The sequence below is a fragment of the Toxotes jaculatrix genome, chromosome 1, assembly GCF_017976425.1.
Source record: "Toxotes jaculatrix isolate fToxJac2 chromosome 1, fToxJac2.pri, whole genome shotgun sequence".
Taxonomy (NCBI): domain Eukaryota; kingdom Metazoa; phylum Chordata; class Actinopteri; family Toxotidae; genus Toxotes; species Toxotes jaculatrix.
Genome location: NC_054394.1, coordinates 24829018 through 24844669, shown reverse-complemented (window position 1 = coordinate 24844669; position 15652 = coordinate 24829018).

Below are 15652 nucleotides of genomic sequence, written 5' to 3'. Positions count from 1 at the left end.
TATGTAGAACAGCCTCTGTTTGTAAACCAATGATTACTATGCCTGAAAATTTTACAAGGTGATCAAGATGCAATACAATATTTCCTTCTGAAATGTAGTAAAGTGCACGTAGAAAGAAGCATAAAGTGCATGACAAATTGTACTCAAGTACAATGCTTGATTAATGTACTTCATTACTTTCCACTGCTGCCTTTTTACTCATGTAAGCATGGTTCCAGCCCCTGGCTTTACTGCAACAGATAACCCTAAAATAGCATGAGCTTTTGTTGTCATGGTGAATTACTTCTATACCAAAATGTATTTTTTGTATTTTTTTTGTATTTTCTGTATTTTTTGGTATGACCTCAAAATGTCATAAAACACGTCATATGGCGTGAAAATATGACAAAAAAAGTGATTTTTTGGTATGACCTCAAAATGTCATAAAACACGTCATAGTATACTGAGGCGTGAAAATATGACAAAAAAGTGATTTTTTGGTATGACCTCAAAATGTCTACTAATGTTACTATACTATGACGTTTTTTATGACATTTTGAGGCAAATAAAAAATTTAGACTTTTTTTGGCAGATTTTGACGCCTTACTATACTATGACGTTTTTATGACATTTTGAGGCGAATAAAAAATTTGGACTTTTTTTGGCCGATTTTGACGCCTTACTATACTATGATGTTTTTTATGACATTTTGAGGTCATTCCAAAAAATGAAAAAAATACTATAGTAAGGCGTCAAAATCGGACCAAAAAAGACAAAAAATTTTTTGAGCTCAAAATGTCATAAAAAACGTCATACTATAATAAGGCGTGAAAATCGGACCAAAAAAGTCACAATTTTTTTTGACCTCAAAATGTCATAAAAAACGTCATACTATAGTAAGGCGTCAAAATCGGACCAAAAATGTCAAAAAAATTTTTTACCTCAAAATGTCATAAAAAACATCATAGTATAGTAAGGCGTGAAAATCGGACCAAAAAAGTCAAAAAATTTTTTGACCTCAAAATGTAATAAAAAACGTCATACTATAGTAAGGCGTCAAAATCGGACCAAAAAGGTCAAAAAATTTTTTGACCTCAAAATGTCATAAAAAACGTCATACTATAGTAAGGCGTCAGAATCGGACCAAAAAAGTCAAAAAAAATTTTGACCTCAAAATGTCATAAAAAACGTCATACTATAGTAAGGCGTGAAAATCGGACCAAAAAAGTCAAAAAAATTTTTGACCTCAAAATGTCATAAAAAACGTCATACTATAGTAAGGCGTCAAAATCGGACCAAAAAAGTTAAAAAAAATTTTGACCTCAAAATGTCATAAAAAACGTCATACTATAGTAAGGCGTCAAAATCGGACCAAAAAGGTCAAAAAATTTTTTGACCTCAAAATGTCATAAAAAACGTCATACTATAGTAAGGCGTCAGAATCGGACCAAAAAAGTCAAAAAAAAATTTTGACCTCAAAATGTCATAAAAAACGTCATACTATAGTAAGGCGTCAAAATCGGACCAAAAAAGTCAAAAAATTTTTTGACCTCAAAATGTCATAAAAAACGTCATACTATAGTAAGGCGTCAAAATCGGACCAAAAAAGTCAAAAAAATTTTTGACCTCAAAATGTCATAAAAAACGTCATACTATAGTCAGGCGTCAAAATCGGACCAAGAAAGTTAAAAAAATTTTTGACCTCAAAATGTCATAAAAAACGTCATACTATAGTAAGGCGTCAAAATTGGACCAAAAAAGTCAAAAAAAATTTGACCTCAAAATGTCATAAAAAACGTCATACTATAGTAAGGCGTCAAAATCGGACCAAAAAAGTCAAAATTTTTTTTGACCTCAAAATGTCATAAAAAACATCATAGTATAGTAAGGCGTCAAAATCGGACCAAAAAAGTCAAAATTTTTTTTGACCTCAAAATGTAATAAAAAACGTCATACTATAGTAAGGCGTGAAAATCGGACCAAAAAAGTCAAAAAAATTTTTGAGCTCAAAATGTCATAAAAAACGTCATACTATAGTAAGGCGTCAAAATCGGACCAAAAAAGTCATAAAAAATTTTGACCTCAAAATGTCATAAAGAACGTCATACTATAGTAAGGCGTCAAAATTGGACCAAAAATGTCAAAAAAAATTTGACCTCAAAATGTCATAAAAAACGTCATACTATAGTAAGGCGTCAAAATCGGACCAAAAAGGTCAAAAATTTTTTTGACCTCAAAATGTCATAAAAAAGTCATACTACAGTAAGGCGTCAAAATCGGACCAAAAAAGTCAAAATTTTTTTTGACCTCAAAATGTCATAAAAAACGTCATACTATAGTAAGGCGTCAAAATCGGACCAAAAAAGTCATAAAAAATTTTGACCTCAAAATGTCATAAAAAACGTCATACTATAGTAAGGTGTGAAAATCGGACCAAAAAAGTCAAAAAAAATTTTGACCTCAAAATGTCATAAAAAACGTCATACTATAGTAAGGCGTCAAAATCGGACCAAAAAGGTCAAAAAAAAATTTTGACCTCAAAATGTCATAAAAAACGTCATAGTATAGTAAGGCGTCAAAATCGGACCAAAAAAGTCAAAATTTTTTTTGACCTCAAAATGTCATAAAAAACGTCATAGTATAGTAAGGCGTCAAAATCGGACCAAAAAAGTCAAAATTTTTTTTGACCTCAAAATGTCATAAAAAACGTCATACTATAGTAAGGCGTCAAAATCGGACCAAAAATGTCAAAAAATTTTTTGACCTCAAAATGTCATAAAAAACGTCATAGTATAGTAAGGCGTGAAAATCGGACCAAAAAAGTCAAAATTTTTTTTGACCTCAAAATGTCATAAAAAACGTCATACTATAGTAAGGCGTCAAAATCGGACCAAAAATGTCAAAAATTTTTTTGACCTCAAAATGTCATAAAAAACATCATAGTATAGTAAGGCGTCAAAATCGGACCAAAAAAGTCAAAAAAAATTTTGACCTCAAAATGTCATAAAAAACGTCATACTATAGTAAGGCGTCAAAATCGGACAAAAAAAGTAAAAAAAAATTTTGACCTCAAAATGTCATAAAAAACGTCATACTATAGTAAGGCGTCAAAATCGGACCAAAAATGTCAAAAAATTTTTTGACCTCAAAATGTCATAAAAAACGTCATACTATAGTAAGGCGTCAAAATCGGACCAAAAATGTCAAAAAAATTTTTGACCTCAAAATGTCATAAAAAACGTCATACTATAGTAAGGCGTCAAAATCGGACCAAAAAAGTCACAATTTTTTTTGACCTCAAAATGTCATAAAAAACGTCATACTATAGTAAGGCGTGAAAATCGGACCAAAAAAGTCATAAAAAATTTTGACCTCAAAATGTCATAAAAAACGTCATACTATAGTAAGGCGTCAAAATCGGACCAAAAAAGTAAAAAAAAATTTTGACCTCAAAATGTCATAAAAAACGTCATACTATAGTAAGGCGTCAAAATCGGACCAAAAATGTCAAAAAATTTTTTGACCTCAAAATGTCATAAAAAACGTCATACTATAGTAAGGCGTCAAAATCGGACCAAAAAAGTCAAAATTTTTTTTGACCTCAAAATGTCATAAAAAACGTCATACTATAGTAAGGCGTGAAAATCGGACCAAAAAGGTCAAAATTTTTTTTGACCTCAAAATGTCATAAAAAACGTCATACTATAGTAAGGCGTGAAAATCGGACCAAAAAAGTCAAAATTTTTTTTGACCTCAAAATGTCATAAAAAACGTCATAGTATAGTAAGGCGTCAAAATCGGACCAAAAAAGTCAAAATTTTTTTTGACCTCAAAATGTCATAAAAAACGTCATAGTATAGTAAGGCGTCAAAATCTGCCAAAAAAGTCAAAATTTTTTTTGACCTCAAAATGTCATAAAAAACGTCATAGTATAGTAAGGCGTCAAGATCGGACCAAAAAAGTCACAATTTTTTTTTACCTCAAAATGTCATAAAAAACGTCATACTATAGTAAGGCGTCAAAATCGGACCAAAAAAGTCAAAAAAAATTTTGACCTCAAAATGTCATAAAAAACGTCATACTATAGTAAGGCGTCAAAATCGGACCAAAAAAGTCAAAAAGAAAATTTGACCTCAAAATGTCATAAAAAACGTCATACTATAGTAAGGCGTGAAAATCGGACCAAAAAAGTCAAAAAAAAATTTGACCTCAAAATGTCATAAAAAACGTCATACTATAGTAAGGCGTCAAAATCGGCCAAAAAAATTTAAAAATTTTTTTGACCTCAAAATGTCATAAAAAACGTCATAGTATAGTAAGGCGTCAAAATCGGACCAAAAAAGTCAAAAAATTTTTTGACCTCAAAATGTCATAAAAAACGTCATACTATAGTAAGGCGTGAAAATCGGACCAAAAAAGTCAAAAAATTTTTTGAGCTCAAAATGTCATAAAAAACGTCATACTATAGTAAGGCGTGAAAATCGGACCAAAAAAGTCAAAAAAATTTTTGACCTCAAAATGTCATAAAAAACGTCATACTATAGTAAGGCGTCAAAATCGGACCAAAAAAGTCAAAATTTTTTTTGACCTCAAAATGTCATAAAAAACGTCATACTATAGTAAGGCGTCAAAATTGGACCAAAAAAGTCAAAAAAAATTTGACCTCAAAATGTCATAAAAAACGTCATACTATAGTAAGGCGTCAAAATCGGACCAAAAATGTCAAAAATTTTTTTGACCTCAAAATGTCATAAAAAACATCATAGTATAGTAAGGCGTCAAAATCGGACCAAAAAAGTCAAAAAAAATTTTGACCTCAAAATGTCATAAAAAACGTCATACTATAGTAAGGCGTCAAAATCGGACCAAAAAAGTAAAAAAAAATTTTGACCTCAAAATGTCATAAAAAACGTCATACTATAGTAAGGCGTCAAAATCGGACCAAAAATGTCAAAAAATTTTTTGACCTCAAAATGTCATAAAAAACGTCATACTATAGTAAGGCGTGAAAATCGGACCAAAAAAGTCAAAATTTTTTTTGACCTCAAAATGTCATAAAAAACGTCATACTATAGTAAGGCGTCAAAATCGGACCAAAAAGGTCAAAATTTTTTTTGACCTCAAAATGTCATAAAAAACGTCATACTATAGTAAGGCGTGAAAATCGGACCAAAAAAGTCAAAATTTTTTTTGACCTCAAAATGTCATAAAAAACGTCATACTATAGTAAGGCGTCAAAATTGGACCAAAAAAGTCAAAAAAAATTTGACCTCAAAATGTCATAAAAAACGTCATACTATAGTAAGGCGTCAAAATCAGACCAAAAAAGTAAAAAAAAATTTTGACCTCAAAATGTCATAAAAAACGTCATACTATAGTAAGGCGTCAAAATCGGACCAAAAATGTCAAAAAATTTTTTGACCTCAAAATGTCATAAAAAACGTCATACTATAGTAAGGCGTGAAAATCGGACCAAAAAAGTCAAAATTTTTTTTGACCTCAAAATGTCATAAAAAACGTCATACTATAGTAAGGCGTCAAAATCGGACCAAAAAGGTCAAAAATTTTTTTGACCTCAAAATGTCATAAAAAACGTCATACTATAGTAAGGTGTGAAAATCGGACCAAAAAAGTCAAAAAAAATTTGGACCTCAAAATGTCATAAAAAACGTCATAGTATAGTAAGGCGTCAAAATCGGACCAAAAATGTCAAAAAAAATTTGGACCTCAAAATGTCATAAAAAACGTCATACTATAGTAAGGCGTCAAAATTGGACCAAAAAAGTAAAAAAAAATTTGACCTCAAAATGTCATAAAAAACGTCATACTATAGTAAGGCGTCAAAATCGGACCAAAAAGGTCAAAATTTTTTTTGACCTCAAAATGTCATAAAAAACGTCATACTATAGTAAGGCGTGAAAATCGGACCAAAAAAGTCAAAATTTTTTTTGACCTCAAAATGTCATAAAAAACGTCATACTATAGTAAGGCGTCAAAATTGGACCAAAAAAGTCAAAAAAAATTTGACCTCAAAATGTCATAAAAAACGTCATACAATAGTAAGGCGTCAAAATCGGACCAAAAATGTCAAAAATTTTTTTGACCACAAAATGTCATAAAAAACATCATAGTATAGTAAGGCGTCAAAATCGGACCAAAAAAGTCAAAAAAAATTTTGACCTCAAAATGTCATAAAAAACGTCATACTATAGTAAGGCGTCAAAATCGGACAAAAAAAGTAAAAAAAAATTTTGACCTCAAAATGTCATAAAAAACGTCATACTATAGTAAGGCGTCAAAATCGGACCAAAAATGTCAAAAAATTTTTTGACCTCAAAATGTCATAAAAAACGTCATACTATAGTAAGGCGTCAAAATCGGACCAAAAATGTCAAAAAAATTTTTGACCTCAAAATGTCATAAAAAACGTCATACTATAGTAAGGCGTCAAAATCGGACCAAAAAAGTCACAATTTTTTTTGACCTCAAAATGTCATAAAAAACGTCATACTATAGTAAGGCGTGAAAATCGGACCAAAAAAGTCATAAAAAATTTTGACCTCAAAATGTCATAAAAAACGTCATACTATAGTAAGGCGTCAAAATCGGACCAAAAAAGTAAAAAAAAATTTTGACCTCAAAATGTCATAAAAAACGTCATACTATAGTAAGGCGTCAAAATCGGACCAAAAATGTCAAAAAATTTTTTGACCTCAAAATGTCATAAAAAACGTCATACTATAGTAAGGCGTCAAAATCGGACCAAAAAAGTCAAAATTTTTTTTGACCTCAAAATGTCATAAAAAACGTCATACTATAGTAAGGCGTGAAAATCGGACCAAAAAGGTCAAAATTTTTTTTGACCTCAAAATGTCATAAAAAACGTCATACTATAGTAAGGCGTGAAAATCGGACCAAAAAAGTCAAAATTTTTTTTGACCTCAAAATGTCATAAAAAACGTCATACTATAGTAAGGCGTCAAAATCGGACCAAAAAAGTCAAAATTTTTTTTGACCTCAAAATGTCATAAAAAACGTCATAGTATAGTAAGGCGTCAAAATCTGCCAAAAAAGTCAAAATTTTTTTTGACCTCAAAATGTCATAAAAAACGTCATAGTATAGTAAGGCGTCAAGATCGGACCAAAAAAGTCACAATTTTTTTTTACCTCAAAATGTCATAAAAAACGTCATACTATAGTAAGGCGTCAAAATCGGACCAAAAAAGTCAAAAAAAATTTTGACCTCAAAATGTCATAAAAAACGTCATACTATAGTAAGGCGTCAAAATCGGACCAAAAAAGTCAAAAAGAAAATTTGACCTCAAAATGTCATAAAAAACGTCATAGTATAGTAAGGCGTCAAAATCGGACCAAAAAAGTCAAAATTTTTTTTGACCTCAAAATGTCATAAAAAACGTCATACTATAGTAAGGCGTCAAAATTGGACCAAAAAAGTCAAAAAAAATTTGACCTCAAAATGTCATAAAAAACGTCATACTATAGTAAGGCGTCAAAATCGGACCAAAAATGTCAAAAAATTTTTTGACCTCAAAATGTCATAAAAAGCGTCATAGTATAGTAAGGCGTGAAAATCGGACCAAAAAAGTCAAAATTTTTTTTGACCTCAAAATGTCATAAAAAACGTCATACTATAGTAAGGCGTCAAAATCGGACCAAAAATGTCAAAAATTTTTTTGACCTCAAAATGTCATAAAAAACATCATAGTATAGTAAGGCGTCAAAATCGGACCAAAAAAGTCAAAAAAAATTTTGACCTCAAAATGTCATAAAAAGCGTCATAGTATAGTAAGGCGTGAAAATCGGACCAAAAAAGTCAAAATTTTTTTTGACCTCAAAATGTCATAAAAAACGTCATACTATAGTAAGGCGTCAAAATTGGACCAAAAAAGTCAAAAAAAATTTGACCTCAAAATGTCATAAAAAACGTCATACTATAGTAAGGCGTCAAAATCGGACCAAAAAAGTCAAAAATTTTTTTGACCTCAAAATGTCATAAAAAACGTCATAGTATAGTAAGGCGTCAAAATCGGACCAAAAAAGTCAAAAATGTTTTTGACCTCAAAATGTCATAAAAAACGTCATACTATAGTAAGGCGTCAAAATCGGACCAAAAAAGTCAAAAAGAAAATTTGACCTCAAAATGTCATAAAAAACGTCATAGTATAGTAAGGCGTCAAAATCGGACCAAAAAAGTCAAAATTTTTTTTGACCTCAAAATGTCATAAAAAACGTCATACTATAGTAAGGCGTCAAAATTGGACCAAAAAAGTCAAAAAAAATTTGACCTCAAAATGTCATAAAAAACGTCATACTATAGTAAGGCGTCAAAATCGGACCAAAAATGTCAAAAAATTTTTTGACCTCAAAATGTCATAAAAAGCGTCATAGTATAGTAAGGCGTGAAAATCGGACCAAAAAAGTCAAAATTTTTTTTGACCTCAAAATGTCATAAAAAACGTCATACTATAGTAAGGCGTCAAAATCGGACCAAAAATGTCAAAAATTTTTTTGACCTCAAAATGTCATAAAAAACATCATAGTATAGTAAGGCGTCAAAATCGGACCAAAAAAGTCAAAAAAAATTTTGACCTCAAAATGTCATAAAAAACGTCATACTATAGTAAGGCGTCAAAATCGGACCAAAAATGTCAAAAATTTTTTTGACCTCAAAATGTCATAAAAAACGTCATACTATAGTAAGGCGTGAAAATCGGACCAAAAAAGTCAAAATTTTTTTTGACCTCAAAATGTCATAAAAAACGTCATACTATAGTAAGGCGTCAAAATCGGACCAAAAAAGTCATAAAAAATTTTGACCTCAAAATGTCATAAAAAACGTCATACTATAGTAAGGCGTCAAAATCGGACCAAAAAGGTCAAAAATTTTTTTGACCTCAAAATGTCATAAAAAACGTCATACTATAGTAAGGTGTGAAAATCGGACCAAAAAAGTCAAAAAAAATTTGGACCTCAAAATGTCATAAAAAACGTCATAGTATAGTAAGGCGTGAAAATCGGACCAAAAAAGTCTCAATTTTTTTTTACCTCAAAATGTCATAAAAAACGTCATAGTATAGTAAGGCGTCAAAATCGGACCAAAAAAGTCAAAAAAAATTTTGACCTCAAAATGTCATAAAAAACGTCATACTATAGTAAGGCGTCAAAATTGGACCAAAAAAGTCAAAAAAATTTTGACCTCAAAATGTCATAAAAAACGTCATACTATAGTAAGGCGTCAAAATCGGACCAAAAATGTCAAAAATTTTTTTGACCTCAAAATGTCATAAAAAACGTCATACTATAGTAAGGCGTGAAAATCGGACCAAAAAAGTCAAAATTTTTTTTGACCTCAAAATGTCATAAAAAACGTCATACTATAGTAAGGCGTCAAAATCGGACCAAAAAAGTCATAAAAAATTTTGACCTCAAAATGTCATAAAAAACGTCATACTATAGTAAGGCGTCAAAATCGGACCAAAAAAGTAAAAAAAAATTTTGACCTCAAAATGTCATAAAAAACGTCATACTATAGTAAGGCGTCAAAATCGGACCAAAAATGTCAAAAATTTTTTTGACCTCAAAATGTCATAAAAAACGTCATACTATAGTAAGGCGTGAAAATCGGACCAAAAAAGTCAAAATTTTTTTTGACCTCAAAATGTCATAAAAAACGTCATACTATAGTAAGGCGTCAAAATCGGACCAAAAAGGTCAAAATTTTTTTTGACCTCAAAATGTCATAAAAAACGTCATACTATAGTAAGGCGTGAAAATCGGACCAAAAAAGTCAAAATTTTTTTTGACCTCAAAATGTCATAAAAAACGTCATACTATAGTAAGGCGTCAAAATTGGACCAAAAAAGTAAAAAAAAATTTGACCTCAAAATGTCATAAAAAGCGTCATACTATAGTAAGGCGTCAAAATCGGACCAAAAAAGTCATAAAAAATTTTGACCTCAAAATGTCATAAAAAACGTCATACTATAGTAAGGCGTCAAAATCGGACCAAAAAGGTCAAAAATTTTTTTGACCTCAAAATGTCATAAAAAACGTCATAGTATAGTAAGGCGTGAAAATCGGACCAAAAAAGTCTCAATTTTTTTTTACCTCAAAATGTCATAAAAAACGTCATAGTATAGTAAGGCGTCAAAATCGGACCAAAAAAGTCAAAAAAAATTTTGACCTCAAAATGTCATAAAAAACGTCATACTATAGTAAGGCGTAAAATTGGACCAAAAAAGTCAAAAAAAATTTGACCTCAAAATGTCATAAAAAACGTCATACTATAGTAAGGCGTCAAAATCGGACCAAAAATGTCAAAAAATTTTTTGACCTCAAAATGTCATAAAAAACATCATACTATAGTAAGGCGTCAAAATCGGACCAAAAAAGTAAAAAAAAATTTTGACCTCAAAATGTCATAAAAAACGTCATACTATAGTAAGGCGTCAAAATCGGACCAAAAAAGTCAAAATTTTTTTTGACCTCAAAATGTCATAAAAAACGTCATAGTATAGTAAGGCGTCAAAATCGGACCAAAAATGTCAAAAAAAATTTTGACCTCAAAATGTCATAAAAAACGTCATACTATAGTAAGGCGTCAAAATCGGACCAAAAAGGTCAAAATTTTTTTTGACCTCAAAATGTCATAAAAAACGTCATACTATAGTAAGGCGTCAAAATCGGACCAAAAAAGTCAAAAATTTTTTTTGACCTCAAAATGTCATAAAAAACGTCATACTATAGTAAGGCGTGAAAATCGGACCAAAAAAGTCAAAAAAAAATTTGACCTCAAAATGTCATAAAAAACGTCATACTATAGTAAGGCGTCAAAATCGGACCAAAAATGTCAAAAAATTTTTTGACCTCAAAATGTCATAAAAAACGTCATACTATAGTAAGGCGTGAAAATCGGACCAAAAAAGTCAAAAAATTTTTTTACCTCAAAATGTCATAAAAAACGTCATACTATAGTAAGGCGTCAAAATCGGACCAAAAAAGTCACAATTTTTTTTGACCTCAAAATGTCATAAAAAACGTCATAGTATAGTAAGGCGTCAAAATCGGACCAAAAAAGTCAATTTTTTTTTGAGCTCAAAATGTCATAAAAAGCGTCATACTATAGTAAGGCGTCAAAATCGGCCAAAAAAATTAAAAAAATTTTTTGACCTCAAAATGTCATAAAAAACGTCATAGTATAGTAAGGCGTCAAAATCGGACCAAAAAAGTCAAAAAATTTTTTTGACCTCAAAATGTCATAAAAAACGTCATACTATAGTAAGGCGTCAAAATTGGACCAAAAAAGTCAAAAAAAATTTGACCTCAAAATGTCATAAAAAACGTCATACTATAGTAAGGCGTCAAAATTGGACCAAAAAAGTCAAAAAAAATTTGACCTCAAAATGTCATAAAAAACGTCATACTATAGTAAGGCGTCAAAATCGGACCAAAAAAGTCAAAAAAAATTTGACCTCAAAATGTCATAAAAAACGTCATACTATAGTAAGGCGTCAAAATCGGACCAAAAAGGTCAAAAATTTTTTTGACCTCAAAATGTCATAAAAAACGTCATACTATAGTAAGGTGTGAAAATCGGACCAAAAAAGTCAAAAAAAATTTGGACCTCAAAATGTCATAAAAAACGTCATAGTATAGTAAGGCGTCAAAATCGGACCAAAAAAGTCACAATTTTTTTTTACCTCAAAATGTCATAAAAAACGTCATAGTATAGTAAGGCGTCAAAATCGGACCAAAAAAGTCAAAAAAAATTTTGACCTCAAAATGTCATAAAAAACGTCATACTATAGTAAGGCGTCAAAATTGGACCAAAAAAGTCAAAAAAAATTTGACCTCAAAATGTCATAAAAAACGTCATACTATAGTAAGGCGTCAAAATCGGACCAAAAATGTCAAAAATTTTTTTGACCTCAAAATGTCATAAAAAACATCATAGTATAGTAAGGCGTCAAAATCGGACCAAAAAAGTCAAAAAATTTTTTGAACTCAAAATGTCATAAAAAACGTCATACTATAGTAAGGCGTCAAAATCGGACCAAAAAAGTAAAAAAAAATTTTGACCTCAAAATGTCATAAAAAATGTCATAGTATAGTAAGGCGTCAAAATCGGACCAAAAAAGTCCAAAAATTTTTTGACCTCAAAATGTCATAAAAAACGTCATACTATAGTAAGGCGTCAAAATCGGACCAAAAAAGTCAAATTTTTTTTTGAGCTCAAAATGTCATAAAAAACGTCATACTATAGTAAGGCGTCAAAATCGGCCAAAAAAATTAAAAAAAATTTTTGACCTCAAAATGTCATAAAAAACGTCATAGTATAGTAAGGCGTCAAAATCTTCCAAAAAAGTCAAAAATTTTTTTGAGCTCAAAATGTCATAAAAAACGTCATAGTATAGTAAGGCGTCAAAATCGGACCAAAAAAGTCAAAAAATTTTTTGACCTCAAAATGTCATAAAAAACGTCATAGTATAGTAAGGCGTCAAAATCGGACCAAAAAAGTCACAATTTTTTTTGACCTCAAAATGTCATAAAAAACGTCATAGTATAGTAAGGCGTCAAAATCGGACCAAAAAAGTCAAAAAAAATTTGACCTCAAAATGTCATAAAAAACGTCATAGTATAGTAAGGCGTCAAAATCTGCCAAAAAAGTCAAAAATTTTTTTGAGCTCAAAATGTCATAAAAAACGTCATAGTATAGTAAGGCGTCAAAATCTGCCAAAAAAGTCAACAATTTTTTTGAGCTCAAAATGTCATAAAAAACGTCATACTATAGTAAGGCGTGAAAATCGGACCAAAAAAGTCTAAATTTTTTTTTACCTCAAAATGTCATAAAAAACGTCATACTATAGTAAGGCGTCAAAATCGGACCAAAAAAGTCAAAAAAAATTTGACCTCAAAATGTCATAAAAAACGTCATACTATAGTAAGGCGTCAAAATCGGACCAAAAATGTCATAAAAAATTTTGACCTCAAAATGTCATAAAAAACGTCATACTATAGTAAGGCGTCAAAATCGGACCAAAAAAGTCAAAAAAAATTTTGACCTCAAAATGTCATAAAAAACGTCATAGTATAGTAAGGCGTCAAAATCGGACCAAAAAAGTCAAAATTTTTTTTGACCTCAAAATGTCATAAAAAACGCCATAGTATAGTAAGGCGTCAAAATCGGACCAAAAAAGTCTACATTTTTTTTGACCTCAAAATGTCATAAAAAACATCATAGTATAGTAAGGCGTGAAAATCGGACCAAAAAAGTCATAAAAAATTTTGACCTCAAAATGTCATAAAAAACGTCATACTATAGTAAGGCGTCAAAATCGGACCAAAAAAGTCAAAAATTTTTTTGACCTCAAAATGTCATAAAAAACGTCATACTATAGTAAGGCGTCAAAATTGGACCAAGAAAGTCAAAAAAAATTTGACCTCAAAATGTCATAAAAAACGTCATACTATAGTAAGGCGTCAAAATCGGACCAAGAAAGTCAAAAAAAATTTTGACCTCAAAATGTCATAAAAAACGTCATACTATAGTAAGGCGTCAAAATCGGACCAAAAAGGTCAAAATTTTTTTTGACCTCAAAATGTCATAAAAAACGTCATACTATAGTAAGGCGTGAAAATCGGACCAAAAAAGTCAAAATTTTTTTTGACCTCAAAATGTCATAAAAAACGTCATACTATAGTAAGGCGTCAAAATCGGACCAAAAAGGTCAAAATTTTTTTTGACCTCAAAATGTCATAAAAAACGTCATACTATAGTAAGGCGTGAAAATCGGACCAAAAAAGTCAAAATTTTTTTTGACCTCAAAATGTCATAAAAAACGTCATACTATAGTAAGGCGTCAAAATCGGACCAAAAAAGTCAAAAAAAATTTGACCTCAAAATGTCATAAAAAACGTCATACTATAGTAAGGCGTCAAAATCGGACCAAAAAAGTAAAAAAAAATTTTGACCTCAAAATGTCATAAAAAACGTCATACTATAGTAAGGCGTCAAAATCGGACCAAAAATGTCAAAAAATTTTTTGACCTCAAAATGTCATAAAAAACGTCATACTATAGTAAGGCGTGAAAATCGGACCAAAAAAGTCAAAATTTTTTTTGACCTCAAAATGTCATAAAAAACGTCATACTATAGTAAGGCGTCAAAATCGGACCAAAAAGGTCAAAAATTTTTTTGACCTCAAAATGTCATAAAAAACGTCATACTATAGTAAGGTGTGAAAATCGGACCAAAAAAGTCAAAAAAAATTTGGACCTCAAAATGTCATAAAAAACGTCATAGTATAGTAAGGCGTCAAAATCGGACCAAAAAAGTCACAATTTTTTTTTACCTCAAAATGTCATAAAAAACGTCATAGTATAGTAAGGCGTCAAAATCGGACCAAAAATGTCAAAAAAAATTTGGACCTCAAAATGTCATAAAAAACGTCATACTATAGTAAGGCGTCAAAATTGGACCAAAAAAGTAAAAAAAAATTTGACCTCAAAATGTCATAAAAAACGTCATACTATAGTAAGGCGTCAAAATCGGACCAAAAAGGTCAAAATTTTTTTTGACCTCAAAATGTCATAAAAAACGTCATACTATAGTAAGGCGTGAAAATCGGACCAAAAAAGTCAAAATTTTTTTTGACCTCAAAATGTCATAAAAAACGTCATACTATAGTAAGGCGTCAAAATTGGACCAAAAAAGTCAAAAAAAATTTGACCTCAAAATGTCATAAAAAACGTCATACAATAGTAAGGCGTCAAAATCGGACCAAAAATGTCAAAAATTTTTTTGACCACAAAATGTCATAAAAAACATCATAGTATAGTAAGGCGTCAAAATCGGACCAAAAAAGTCAAAAAAAATTTTGACCTCAAAATGTCATAAAAAACGTCATACTATAGTAAGGCGTCAAAATCGGACAAAAAAAGTAAAAAAAAATTTTGACCTCAAAATGTCATAAAAAACGTCATACTATAGTAAGGCGTCAAAATCGGACCAAAAATGTCAAAAAATTTTTTGACCTCAAAATGTCATAAAAAACGTCATACTATAGTAAGGCGTCAAAATCGGACCAAAAATGTCAAAAAAATTTTTGACCTCAAAATGTCATAAAAAACGTCATACTATAGTAAGGCGTCAAAATCGGACCAAAAAAGTCACAATTTTTTTTGACCTCAAAATGTCATAAAAAACGTCATACTATAGTAAGGCGTGAAAATCGGACCAAAAAAGTCATAAAAAATTTTGACCTCAAAATGTCATAAAAAACGTCATACTATAGTAAGGCGTCAAAATCGGACCAAAAAAGTAAAAAAAAATTTTGACCTCAAAATGTCATAAAAAACGTCATACTATAGTAAGGCGTCAAAATCGGACCAAAAATGTCAAAAAATTTTTTGACCTCAAAATGTCATAAAAAACGTCATACTATAGTAAGGCGTCAAAATCGGACCAAAAAAGTCAAAATTTTTTTTGACCTCAAAATGTCATAAAAAACGTCATACTATAGTAAGGCGTGAAAATCGGACCAAAAAGGTCAAAATTTTTTTTGACCTCAAAATGTCATAAAAAACGTCATACTATAGTAAGGCGTGAAAATCGGACCAAAAAAGTCAAAATTTTTTTTGACCTCAAAATGTC